Source organism: Budorcas taxicolor, chromosome 14 (assembly GCF_023091745.1).
Source record: "Budorcas taxicolor isolate Tak-1 chromosome 14, Takin1.1, whole genome shotgun sequence".
NCBI lineage: Eukaryota > Metazoa > Chordata > Mammalia > Artiodactyla > Bovidae > Budorcas > Budorcas taxicolor.
This window is the reverse complement of record NC_068923.1, coordinates 22482416-22495165: the sequence shown is the minus strand read 5'-3', so window position 1 is coordinate 22495165 and position 12750 is coordinate 22482416. Positions and strand designations below refer to the sequence as shown.

Genomic DNA, 12750 nt, shown 5'->3' with positions numbered 1-12750 from the left:
CCTCGCCTCATTCCATACCATCCACACAATGGCCAGAACTATCATTTAAGAAAGTGAATCAGACCAAGCAGTGATGGTCACACACTCTTGTGAAAATATTAAATATCACTCAATTGTACACTTTAAAAAGGTACATGTTGGGGCACATGTGTGCTCAGCCGCTTCAGTCGTGTCTGACTCTTTGTGACCCCAGGGAGCCCACCAGGGTCCTCTGTTCATAGGACTCTCCAGGCAAGGGTACTGGAGTGGGTTGCCATGCCCTTCTCCAGGGGATCTTCCTGAAACAGGATCGAACCTGAGTCTCTTGTGTCTCCTGCATCGGCAGGTGAGTTCTTTACCACTACTGCCGCCTGGGAAGTACAAAAAAGTTGTGGTGTGCAAACTGTATCTAAAAAACAAACAAGTAAAAGATGCTGGACAGCCAACAAAACAACACGCTAAAAAAGAAAAAAAGTAAGTCAGACTCCACTCTTCTCTTCCTTAACCCTCCAGCATCTTCCCATCACGCTGCCCTGGAGAAACAGGCAGCGCCTGGATGTCCTGTGAAGCCCTAAGTGATGGTGCTCAGCCTGCTCCTCTTCACTCACTCTGTACTAGTCATTCCCTGAACACTGTCTATATCCAGGTTCAGGATGTTTGCACGTACTCAACACCTGCCTGGAACGCTCTGCTGGGCTCTGTGGTGCTGGTTCCTTTGCATCACTTGGATCTCAGCCAAGATGCCTGTTCTTACTTTTGCCTCCTTGAGCCCCAACTCAAATAGTTAGCATCTCGCTAAGCCCCTTCCAAAAGCACCAACCTGTCCATTTCTTTTTCTTTCTTTTTTTTTTTTTGTTTAAATTATGAAGGCATACAAAGAATGAAACAGATATTTCTCCAAAGAAGACATACAGATGACTAACAAACACATGAAAAGATGCTCAACATCACTCATTATCAGAGAAATGCAAATCAAAACCACAATGAGGTACCTTTTTACGCCAGTCAGAATGGCTGCGATCCAAAAATCTACAAGCAATAAATGCTGGAGAGGGTGTGGAGAAAAGGAAGCCCTCTTACACTGTTGGTGGGAATGCAAACTAGTACAGCCACTATGGAGAACAGTGTGGAGATTCCTTAAAAAACTGGAACTAGAACTGCCATATGACCTAGTAATCCCACTGCTGGACATACACACTGAGGAAACCAGAATTGAAAGAGACATGTGTACCCAAGTGTTCATCGCAGCACTGTTTATAATAGCCAGGACATGGAAGCAACCTAGATGTCCATCAGCAGAATGAATGGATAAGAAAGCTGTGGTACATATACACAATGGAGTATTACTCAGCCATTAAAAAGAATACATTTGAATCAGTTCTAATGAGATGGATGAAACTGGAGCCGATTATACAGAGTGAAGTAAGCCAGAAAGAAAAACACCAATATAGTATATTAACGCATACATATGGAATTTAGAAAGATGGTAACAACCCCACATGTGAGACAGCAAAAGAGACACAGATGTATAGAACTGTCTTTTGGACTCTGTGGCAGAGGGCGAGGGTGGGATGATTTGAGAGAATGGCATTGAAACATGTATATTATCATATGTGAAAAGGATCGCCAGTCCAGTTTTGATGAATGAGACTGGGTGCTTGGGGCTGGTGCACTGGGGTGACCCAGAGGGATGGGATAGGGAGGGAGGTGGGAGGGGGTTCAGGATGGGGAACACATGTATACCCGTGGCAGGTCCATGTCAATGTATGGCAAAACCAATACAATATAGTAAAGTAATTAGCCTCCAATTAAAATAAATACTTTTATATTAAAAATAAATTATGAAAGCATGATAACACATTTACAGGAGACTTGGAAAATACAGATCAAAGTTATATATAGCTCCATAATATATTACAATTATTTTTTAAGTAGATAAATAAAGATCTTTAGTTGGAGTTTCAATGTCAAATTCTGAAAACTTAATAGAATGAATACAGAAAAGTAGAAGGATAGAGTAGACCTGAAAAGCACATGAACCAATTCAACATAATTAGAACTTATTCAATTTTCACACAACAGTAGGATACAAACTCTATCCAAGTTCCCACCCTGTTCATTCCCTGATGGTATTTACCCCTGTCTGAAATCATCTGATATACGGGTCTATGTGCCATTGTCAGCCTCTCCTCTTGGCAGCAGCTCTTCAGAGTGAGGTCCACTCTGGGCCCCTCACAGCTGCATCCCTGTGCTCCAGCACAAGGTCTGGTGGGGAGCAGCGGACGAATGAGATTCTTCTCTGGATGAATCCATCAGAAAAGCCCAATTCTTCTCCATGCACCATGCACCAACACTAACGTGGCCAAACTAGAAAGAAGATAGATTTATCTCCAGCTCTTCTTTACCTCAATTCCTACTGGGAAGAGTTTTCTGAGCCCAGTTTCAGAATCACAATTGCAAAGGGCAAACTATTTTCATCTGGAAAAATATTTGATTCTGCCTGAGGTGAACATTTTGAAAATCTTTCCAATGGGACCACTGTTTCCCAAATGGTTCCAGCTTAGCCACGACCTCCATCAGGTTATTCAATCCAAACATACAAAAGAACCGATAAATCTTTGATGTTTGCAGAGATTTAAGTGCCCTTTCTTGTAACTTAAAAGAGTGAGAAGGCAGAGTTGATACTGAGAAAACAGAAGCCTGATTGAGCACAAGATTAACACTGAAAATGAGAACAAGAAAATAAGCACCTGTTGAGTACTAAGTAGCATGCGAAGAGGTCTATTCACAGCACCCCTGGATAAGCCTGTGATGGCATGTAGAATCTATGGTGACCCTCACGATTCTCTGGGGTCTCCTTAGTCCTAGGGACTGGGAATATGATGGCTTGGGTTGTCTTATGTGGCATACTCGACTTTAAGAAAGGTAGATTATCTCTGTGGACCTGACTTTGTGGTTCCCTTTAAATCTGGGAACAGAGGTCAGAGGAAGTGGGAGATGTGAAGCCTGTGAAGGATTTGGCACAAGTGAGATTCTCCGTTGCTGGCCTTGAAGATAAAGAGGGCCACATGGCAAGGAATGTGGGTGGTCCCTGAAAGCTGAGAATGGCCCCTGGCCGCCAGCCAGCAAGGCAACAGGGACCTCAGTTCTACAAGCATAGGAGCTGAAATCTGCCAGCAAACTGAAATGGCCTCAGAAGAGGAGCCCAAGACCCCGGTGAGGGTGCAGCTGACCAGCACCTGGATTTCAGCCCTGTTGATGCTCTAAGCAGAGACCTGTGAGCTAATAAATGCGTCTCATTTACGCCACTAAGTTTGTGGTAATTAGTCACACAACAATGGCAAAGTATACATATAATATAACAGAGTGCATAAAATCATACACCGCCAGTAACTCTAGAAATTGCGTTCAGTCCGATGATGCAACGGGGAGCAGATGCTAGCGATGAGGATGATGATGGCATAACTCACATCTGCTGAGGACTCGCTATGTGCTTAGCGCCAAGCACACATGATCTCGGTGGACCTTCACACCAAACTTTAGAAAACAGGTTTCGTATTTTCAACTCTATTTGCAACAGAGGAAAGTTAGGAATATTTACCTGAAATATGGCCCAAGATTCTAACCTTACAGGATTCTGACTTAGGGTCTGCCTGGTCCCAGCCAGCCCCGGGCATGTACACAGAACACAGCATCATCTTCCAGAGCCTGGACTGGGCAACAGGCAAGGGCTTCACCGAGTAGAGAGGGGCCTCCTGGTTCAGGGAGGAGGATGGTCCAGCCACCTGGCAGCGTGAACACAGGAGAAGGCTGCCCTGTGACCTGGTCCAACCCTCCCTGACACTCCGTTTGATTCTGTGGACTGGTAACTCCTGCAAAGACACCCTCTCGGTGAGTTGCTGAATCCAAGAAGATATAATCAATGACACTCTAACCCATGAATAAATAAAAGCCTTGTGAGAGACTGAGGCAATTTAACACCTCTGTAAGTACCTCTAAGGTTACTACTTGGAGTATTAAAGCACATTTCATGAAAACCACTGATTTAGGAAGCTGATGCTGTCAGGGATGACGAAATGAGACTCAAATGTCATTTCAGAAAGGAGGAGGCTGGAGGGAGATTGTTAGTTCTCCAGGAAGCCTTGGATATTAACATGAAACTGGAAGATTGCGAAACTAGGAGGATCATGCCCAGGGCTGCGATGTGCCAGAGCCATGGGTGACCCTTACAATGGCTTCCAGTGAAATGTGACATTTAAGACAGGCTCAAATGATTGCCTGGATCCTACAGGTGGCTAGTTATACCAGTTAAAATTGATTATAAAAAACTCTCTGTTAAAGATAACATGGCAGTTCCTGAATTTGAATCTTAGCTCCACACTGTAATCGATGAGCGATCTGAGCCAAGTCATGTAAACATTCTGAGCTTCGCTTTCTAGGTTGAGAAGATAACACCCGAGGTGTCGTGAATATTTAAAAGTCCGATATCATAACACAAAGAATCTTTGACACGAAGTAGGTCATCAAATAGATGCCAGCTTTCTCTCCTCCCATTTCCTTTCAAATCATGACCTTCGAGTCTCTCAGACCGGCATTTAAATCCGGACTCTCTCACTTGTTTTATCACCCTGGAAATGACAAGTCTGAAGGAAATTTTGCACCTTGAGTCTAAGGCACCAAATCCAGGTGGGTTGGGAAACACTGCAGGAACGCTGTCTTAATGTAGACACACAGACTAAGAGAAGGAAACCAGTGGCCCACTGGATAAGAATTTTTAATTCCTATCATCTTCTTCCTCTTCTGGGGCTTCCCGGGCGGCGCCAGTGGTAAAGAATTGGCTTGCCAATGCAGGAGATGCAGGAGACTCAGGTTCGAGCCCTGGATCAGGGAGATCCCCTGGAGGAGGAAATGGCAACTCACTCCAGTATTCTTGCCTGGAAAATTCCACGGGCAGAGGAGCCTGGCGGGCTACAGTCCATGGGGGTCACAAAGAGTTGGACACGACTGAGCAGGCATGCACACGCATCTCCTTCTTTCACCAGGCTCACATCCCCTGTGTACTGATCCCAGAAAGTAAGGCAGACTTTCCTCCAAACAGGCATAAAATACCTACCCGTTTGCCAGGGCATCACAGGAGGCCACAGCCCTTGACAAGCAATAGTGCCCTGGTGCCCCCCATCCCGCCACAAGAGGACAGAGCCATCTGTTGGTTTTCTTCCCTGACATACCCCAAGCATTTAGCCTTGTGCCTGGCACAGTGCACTGGCACACAGAAAGCTCTCCATTAATATTTGTTGATCAAATGAAAGAATAAATGAATCAGTGAACAAGACTCTACTATGAGCCAGGCACTGTATCAGAGATTTTCCATCTATTAACTTCTTCAGCTCTCACAGCAACCCTACGAAATGGCTAGAATAATTCTAACCATTTCAGAGATGAGAAAATAGACTTAGTGATATTAAATAAGTCGCCCAAGGTCACAGCTGGAAAGCTGCCAGAACTCACATCATCTGTTTCTAAGTACAACATAAAATTCTTAGTGTTTTACCAAGATGCTATGCAATGATATTATCTTAAATTTCATTTTGTTATTTTAGTTATTGTTATCCATCACCTCCCTCTGTCTTCAGAGAAACACTGAGTGGTAGAAGGAAAAAGGATTGTTTCCATGTTTCACAGAAGTGGAAACTGAAGAGGGAATTGAACTAACTTTACTCAGGACTATAGCAAGCTTTCGGAGAAGGCAATGGCAGCCCACTCCAGTGATCTTGCCTGGAAAATCCCATGGATGGAGGAGCCTGGAAGGCTGTAGTCCATGGGGTCGCGAAGAGTCAGACATGACTGAACGACTTCATTTTCACTTTTCACTTTCATGCACTGGAGAAGGAAATGGCAAGCCACTCCACTGTTCTTGCCTGGAGAATCCCAGGGTGGGGGAGCCTGGTGGGCTGCCGTCTATGGGGTCGCACAGAGTCTGACATGACTGAAGCGACTTAGCAGCAGCAGCATAGCAAGCGTTATACAGTCAAGGGCATCTAAACAGATCAAGGATATTTTAATTTGCTTAGAACTTATTCCTCTTTGCACAACCACTTACAAAAGCATCAGATTTCTTCTGAGACAGGAAGTAAACTCATCTCACTTTTTCCATGCATTAGTGGGAAAGAAATATCTATACTTGAGTCATGAAGAATGGCAAGTTCCCCATACGTGAGTACACCGGAGATGCTGACCTGAGTGGTGGTTAACGCACCTGCCTTCCTAGATAATAACTTTTAGTAGTCAATCAACAGGCATTTACTGAACCGTATTGTGTGTAAGACACTGGAGGGAATTATGGGGGGAGGTGGATGGAAAGCAGTCCCACTCTGTATAGGAATTGGGAGGGACACAGACATCCATGGACCATCTAGGATGTGCTGGTGACTTGCATATCCTGTCTCATCCGATCACCAGAACAACTTCATGATACAGGCCCTGTTTCTGCTTAGAGACTTAACTAAAGCCACACAGTTTGTAAATGGAAGAACTGGAATTTGAAACGAGATCACTCTGATTTCAGAGTAGCAAGTTTAACCTCCATACTACACCACTCCCAGCAGCACAGTGACTAGTTTTATAAGGATCTATTTCTTTGTTTTCTTGACTAAATAAATGATTGTTGTTTAGTCGCTCAGTTATGTTCAACTTGTTTGCAATTCCATGGATTACAGCCCCCAGGCTCCTCTGCCCATGGGATTTCCCAGGCAAGAATACTGGAGTGTGTTACCACAGAAAGTTCAAACAGATAGACACACTAAAAATGTAAATACTGTATGTTTTTCATTCACTGCCAGGTCTCCAGCACCTAGGACAGTGCCATGCAAAGGTACTTGTACAAAATGAACATTTAGAATGAAAGAATTATTGAGCAAATTTTTTTGTATTAGAATCCCCAGGGCTCATCATAACACCTGACATTGTATTTTATGGGGAACAAAAACAATGTTTGCATTCATTTATAGGCAGTCTGTTTACTCAACTCCTGTGGGGTAGCCCTCACTTTCCTAGTTTTATAGATGAGATCCTAAATCTCAGAGAGAAAAGGCACTGGCCTTGGGACAAACAGCTTAAATATTTATTTATTTGGCTGCACTGGGTCTTAGTTGCAGCATGCGGGATCTAGCTCCCTAACCAGGGATGGAACCTGTGCCCCCTGCATTGGGAGTGTGGAGTCTTAGCCACTGGACCACCGGGGAAGTCCCTGGGACGAGCAGCTTTTTGAAAGTGAGTCTGAAATATCGCCTTTCTATCGTGATGTTTTACCTTAGGAAATAGTGGCAGCCTTTGAATATTTTTGAAGAGGAATAAAACAATCGAGTTCTTAGAAGGAACCCTGGTAGTAGTGGATAAAAGGTATCAGGATGGGAAGATACCAGGCAGGAGAAAGAGGAGAACCAGCTATCTGATAAACATCAGTTACATTCTGAGAATGGGCCATGAGGTTTACCTTTAGATCATGGAGCCCATTCTATGGATTAACAACCCAAGGCTCAGGAAGGGTGAGTGACTTGCTCAAACTTACAAAGCCAGGATCTGAATTCCCATATCCTGCACAAGAAACAACCTCATGAGTCTGGTAAGTCTCTAGTCTCACCCAGGCAGTCTCAAAAGGGGAAAGAACAATGTGATCTGGAATTGTTTCCAATGGCTTCCTGGAGGAGGTGGCAATTGACTTTGGTTTGGAAAGTGAAGTAGGGAAGGAATTCCAGGCAAAGGTTTAAGGACCCAAAGCAAACACATATAGGGTTCTGAGGGGTTTCAGAAGGAAGCAGAAAAAAGGAAGCAGGATAAAAAGTAGTAAATAGAAAGTAAACCCTTTTTTTAATATATAAAAATTGCATCAGAAGCATCACCAAATAAGACCAATAGCTGCTTCATGGAAAGGGCAATAGCTTTGGAGTCGGAGATTTGGTGTCAGAACCCAATTCCCAGCTTCATAGCTGTGTCAGTTCAGTTCAGTCGGTCAGGCGTGTCCGACTCTTTGCAACCCCATGAATCACAGCACGCCAGGCCTCCCTGTCCATCACCAACTCCCGGAGGTCACTCAGACTCATGTCCATCGAGGCAGTGATGCCATCCAGCCATCTCATCCTCTGTCGTCCCCTTCTCCTCCTGCCCTCAATCCCTCCCAGCATCAGAGTCTTTTCCAATGAGTCAACTCTTCGCATGAGGTGGCCAAAGTACTGGAGTTTCAGCTTTAGCATCATTCCTTCCAAAGAAATCCCAGGGCTGATCTCCTTCAGAACGGACTGGTTGGATCTCCTTGCAGTCCAAGGGACTCTCAAGAGTCTTCTCCAACACCACAGTTTAAAAGCATCAATTCTTCGGCGTTCAGCCTTCTTCACAGTCCAACTCTCACATCCATACATGACCACAGGAAAAACCATAGCCTTGACTAGACGGACCTTAGTCGGTAAAGTAATGTCTCTGCTTTTGAATATGCTATCTACGTTGGTCATAACTTTTCTTCCAAGGAGTAAGCGTCTTTTAATTTCATGGCTGCAATCACCATCTGCAGTGATTTTGGAGCCCCCAAAAATAAAGTCTGACACTGTTTGCACTGTTTCCCCATCTATTTCCCATGAAGTGATGGGACCAGATGCCATCATCTTCGTTTTCTGAATGTTGAGCTTTAAGCCAACTTTTTCACTCTCCTCTTTCACTTTCATCAAGAAAGTTCCTCTTCACTTTCTGCCATAAGGGTGGTGTCATCTGCATATCTGAGGTTCTTGATATTTCTCCTGGCAATCTTGATTCCAGCTTGTGTTTCTTCCAGTCCAGCATTTCTCATGATGTACTCTGCATAGAAGTTAAATAAGCAGGGTGACAATATACAGCCTTGACGTACTCCTTTTCCTATTTGGAACCAGTCTGTTGTTCCATGTCCAGTTCTAACTGTTGCTTCCTGACCTGCATACAGATTTCTCAAGAGGCAGGTCAGGTGGCCTGGTATTCCCATGTCTTTCAGAATTGTCCACAGTTTATTGTGATCCACACAGTCAAAGGCTTTGGCATAGTCAATAAAGCAGAAATAGATGTTTTTCTGGAATTCTCTTGCTTTTTCCATGATCCAGTGGATGTTGGCTATTTGATCTCTGGTTCCTCTGCCTTTTCTAAAACCAGCTTGAACATCAGGAAGTTCACGGTTCACGTATTGCTGAAGCCTGGCTTGGAGAATTTTGAGCATTACTTTACTAGCATGTGAGATGAGTGCAACTGTGCGGTAGTTTGAGCATTCTCTGGCATTACCTTTCTTTGGGATTGGAATGAATACTGACCTTTTCTAGTCCTGTGGCCACTGCTGAGTTTTCCAAATTTGCTGGCATATTGAGTGCAGCACTTTCCTAGCATCATCTTTCAGGATTTGAAACAGCTCCACTGGAATTCCATCACCTCCACTAGCTTTGTTCATAGTGATGCTTTCCAAGGCCCACTTGACTTCACATTCCAGGATGTCTGGCTCTAGATTAGTGATCACACCATCATGATTATCTGGGTTGTGAAGATCTTTCTTGTACAGTTCTTTGTATTCTTGCCACCTCTTCTTAATATCTTCTGCTTCTGTTAGGTCCATACCATTTCTGTCCTTTACCGAGCCCATCTTTGCATGAAATGTTCCCTTGGTATCTCTAATTTTGTTGAAGAGATCTCTAGTCTTTCCGATTCCGTTCTTTTCCTCTATTTCCTGGGTAAATTACTTAACCTCTGTGAGCCTCAGGATCACAGCAAGATAAAGTTACCAGTGTTTCAATGTACACAGCAAGTGCTCAATAACAGTTCATTTCCATTTATTACTCTCCTTCACTACTGAACCTGTAAGGGTAGAAACATCTAGCATTTCCCCTTGTATCCAGATTCTAAGCTCTTAGGAAAATAAGTGGTTTTCACAATCTGTTGTGGTTGTTTAGTCGCTCAGTCATGTCTGACTCTTTGTGACCCCATGGACTGTAGCCCACCAGGCTCCTCTGTCCATGAGACTCTCCAGGCAAGAGTACAAGAGTGGGTTACCATTTCCTTCTCCAGGGGATATTTCTGACCCAGAGACTGAACTCAAGTCTCCTGCATTGGCAGGAGGATTCTTTACCTCTGAGCCACCAGGGAAGCCGTTTACGATCTAGGTATCATCCCTGCTGCACTGGGTCCATGTGCTCACCCTTCACTGAAAATCTGAGGAAGATGAGTGACATCAACTCATCAGATGCTGCTCATCAAAAGCATCAACCGAATCTTCAGATGCCAGCTGCTGGAAAGAAAGCAATAGCTTAAGAGATGATTGTCCTGCATTTCACTGTGCAGATTCAAACATGGATGAGCGACTGATGAAGGACAGAGGTTCTTGGTCTTCCTCCAACATCGAGAGTCTCAGAACAGAACATGACCAGAGATGGCAGATACTGCAGGGTTCTGAAGCTTCAGTCACGATTTCTCCATATTTACTCACCACCTGTACCATCAATCACTTCTTTTTCTTGAGCTTGAATTTTTCACATACAAGATATTTTCATATGTATTTTTTAAAAAGAAAGTACATTACTACCTGCAATAATTAGAAGGAACATATAAAAAGAAGTACAATGAAATAAACAAACAGACTATGACTAAATCAGAACCAGATACTGTTGCCTAGCTAACATCCTGAGCCCAGGGCTTGCTCTTTTTTTTGCTAGTTTGTTTAAGAAAAGAAAGCGGAAGGAAAGAAAAGAAGAAGGCAGGGAGGGAGGGAGGAAGAGAGGAAGCATTGAAGGGAGGAAATAAAGGTAACTAGTAAGGGATAGATTGGTGTTGAAAACATATTTTCATCAAAATGAGACTCTCTCCTTTTAACCAGAAAGACCGAAAAAAATTAAACAGAAAAACTTAACTATGTGATTTGATGTTCTCTAGGGTCCTATTTCTCCATTTACTTTATAAAACATCTTATAGACAAGATCTGTGTTGGGGAAAATGCAGATCCAGCCCCTCAGTGTGCACATGAGACTGAGGTCTGGTCTGAGCACCCTCAACTTGAGTCCCTGGCACAGACATGAGCCCGGCATCCTCTCTGCTCGCTTCTCCAGCCTGCTCTGAAGCCCGGATATGGTGCTTCTCTCATTCCTGCCGGTGTCACCCCATAATCATTTATTGGCAACTCTGGAGCCTGGAGGTAAAAGTCTTTTCATTATCTATAGAAGCAGGACTTTTATTGTAAAAGTAACATAACCACAGCACTGACCGTAACCAATGGAAAGAGGAAAACGTTCCTCACCACTACCCTATCACTTTGGTATCTCTTCTGTCAGTATTTCTTTTATACATTTATTTACATAATTGCAATCACAATACGCATACTCCCCCCAATTGGCCTTGAAGGTTTTTTTCTCCTGAAGGATGGAAACTGTCACCTCAAGCTATAGAATTCGTGTGGTGTCCATGGAATGCCTTGGGAAAGACGTGTTTCCTCTGTGATTAATTTCAAGTCCTCTATCCTTCATTTTCTTCGCTTGCAAAAGTGGGGGTAATTCTAGTGTATTTACTCACACAGCAGTTGTTGAGAATTCAATGAGATGACGTACGTAAACCATTTAGAACAGGGACTTACTTGTGAAAGGAGCTACACATAAGTTTCTCCCATATTATTCGTACCTAGTTTACGTTACCTAGGCCAGAGCTGGAACTGGCCAGGCACCAGGAGTTGTCTGCAAGGACCTAGGGCTGATGTTTGAAGGTTGAGATGAATTCAGTTCTTCCTCAAAGAACTTCAGCCCTTGATCTTCCTGCAGCACCCCAGTCCTTCAGGGGCCCATCCACGCCCACCTTTCCCACACCATCTCCTGCAGTTTGTTCCTGGCTGTCAGCATGTTGTTTCATTCATCACTGCGGAAAGCTCCTATTCATTCGTCAAAGCCCTATTCTGTGCTCGCCTATAGGAAAACTTCCCTGAAATTCTCTCCTAAAAGGAGGGAATTGTGAGAATCATGTCTGTAACCTATACCTGCATTTAATGCTGTGTTTAGCAAATGGACTCTAAGTATACGTGCTATATGAACACTGACTGATTTTAAAAAAAGTTGCAGATAACTTCAAAAACTTCTGGAGTTTTTAACCACCCTTCTCAAGCCCACCAAGAAAATAATTGAGTTGCTTCTACTACTGGTCTTCCAAAGTAATCATCAAAGTCACATGGGTTTATATTTCTTTCACAGGCCCATATTATACTTGATGTATTATTTTCCTCCTCAGCCTGTCTCAGTTCAGTTCAGTTCAGTTCAGTCACTCAGTCGTGCCCGACTCTCTGCGACCCCATGAATTGCAGCACGCCAGGCCTCCTTGTCCATCACCAACTCCCGGAGTTTACCCAAACCCACGTCCATTGAGTCAGTGATGCCATCCAGCCGTCTCATCCTCTGTCATCCCCTTCTCCTCCTGCCCTCAATCCCTCCCAGCATCAGAGTCTTTTCCAATGAGTCAACTCTTCGCATGAGGTGGCCGAAGTACTGGAGTTTCAGCTTTAGCATCATTCCTTCCAAAGAAATCCCAGGGCTGATCTCCTTCAGAATGGACTGGTTGGATCTCCTTGCAGTCCAAGGGACTCTCAAGAGTCTTCTCCAACATCACAGTTCAAAAGTGTCAATTCTTTGGTCTCAGATACTCAAGCATATTAGGACAGATTGCCTGATTCTTTCTAACTACTGCCTAGATTCCATGGGATAAGCCTGTTGCAATTTATTTAGCTGTTCCCCAACATAC

At 43.9% G+C, this 12750-nt stretch overlaps 1 protein-coding gene across 1 annotated transcript in view; it reads right to left on the bottom strand.

Annotated features, from left to right (window-relative positions):
- The window catches only part of KCNQ3 (potassium voltage-gated channel subfamily Q member 3), a 288932-nt gene that overhangs the window by 81926 nt on the left and 194256 nt on the right, over nucleotides 1-12750 (bottom strand). The window lies entirely within an intron of this gene.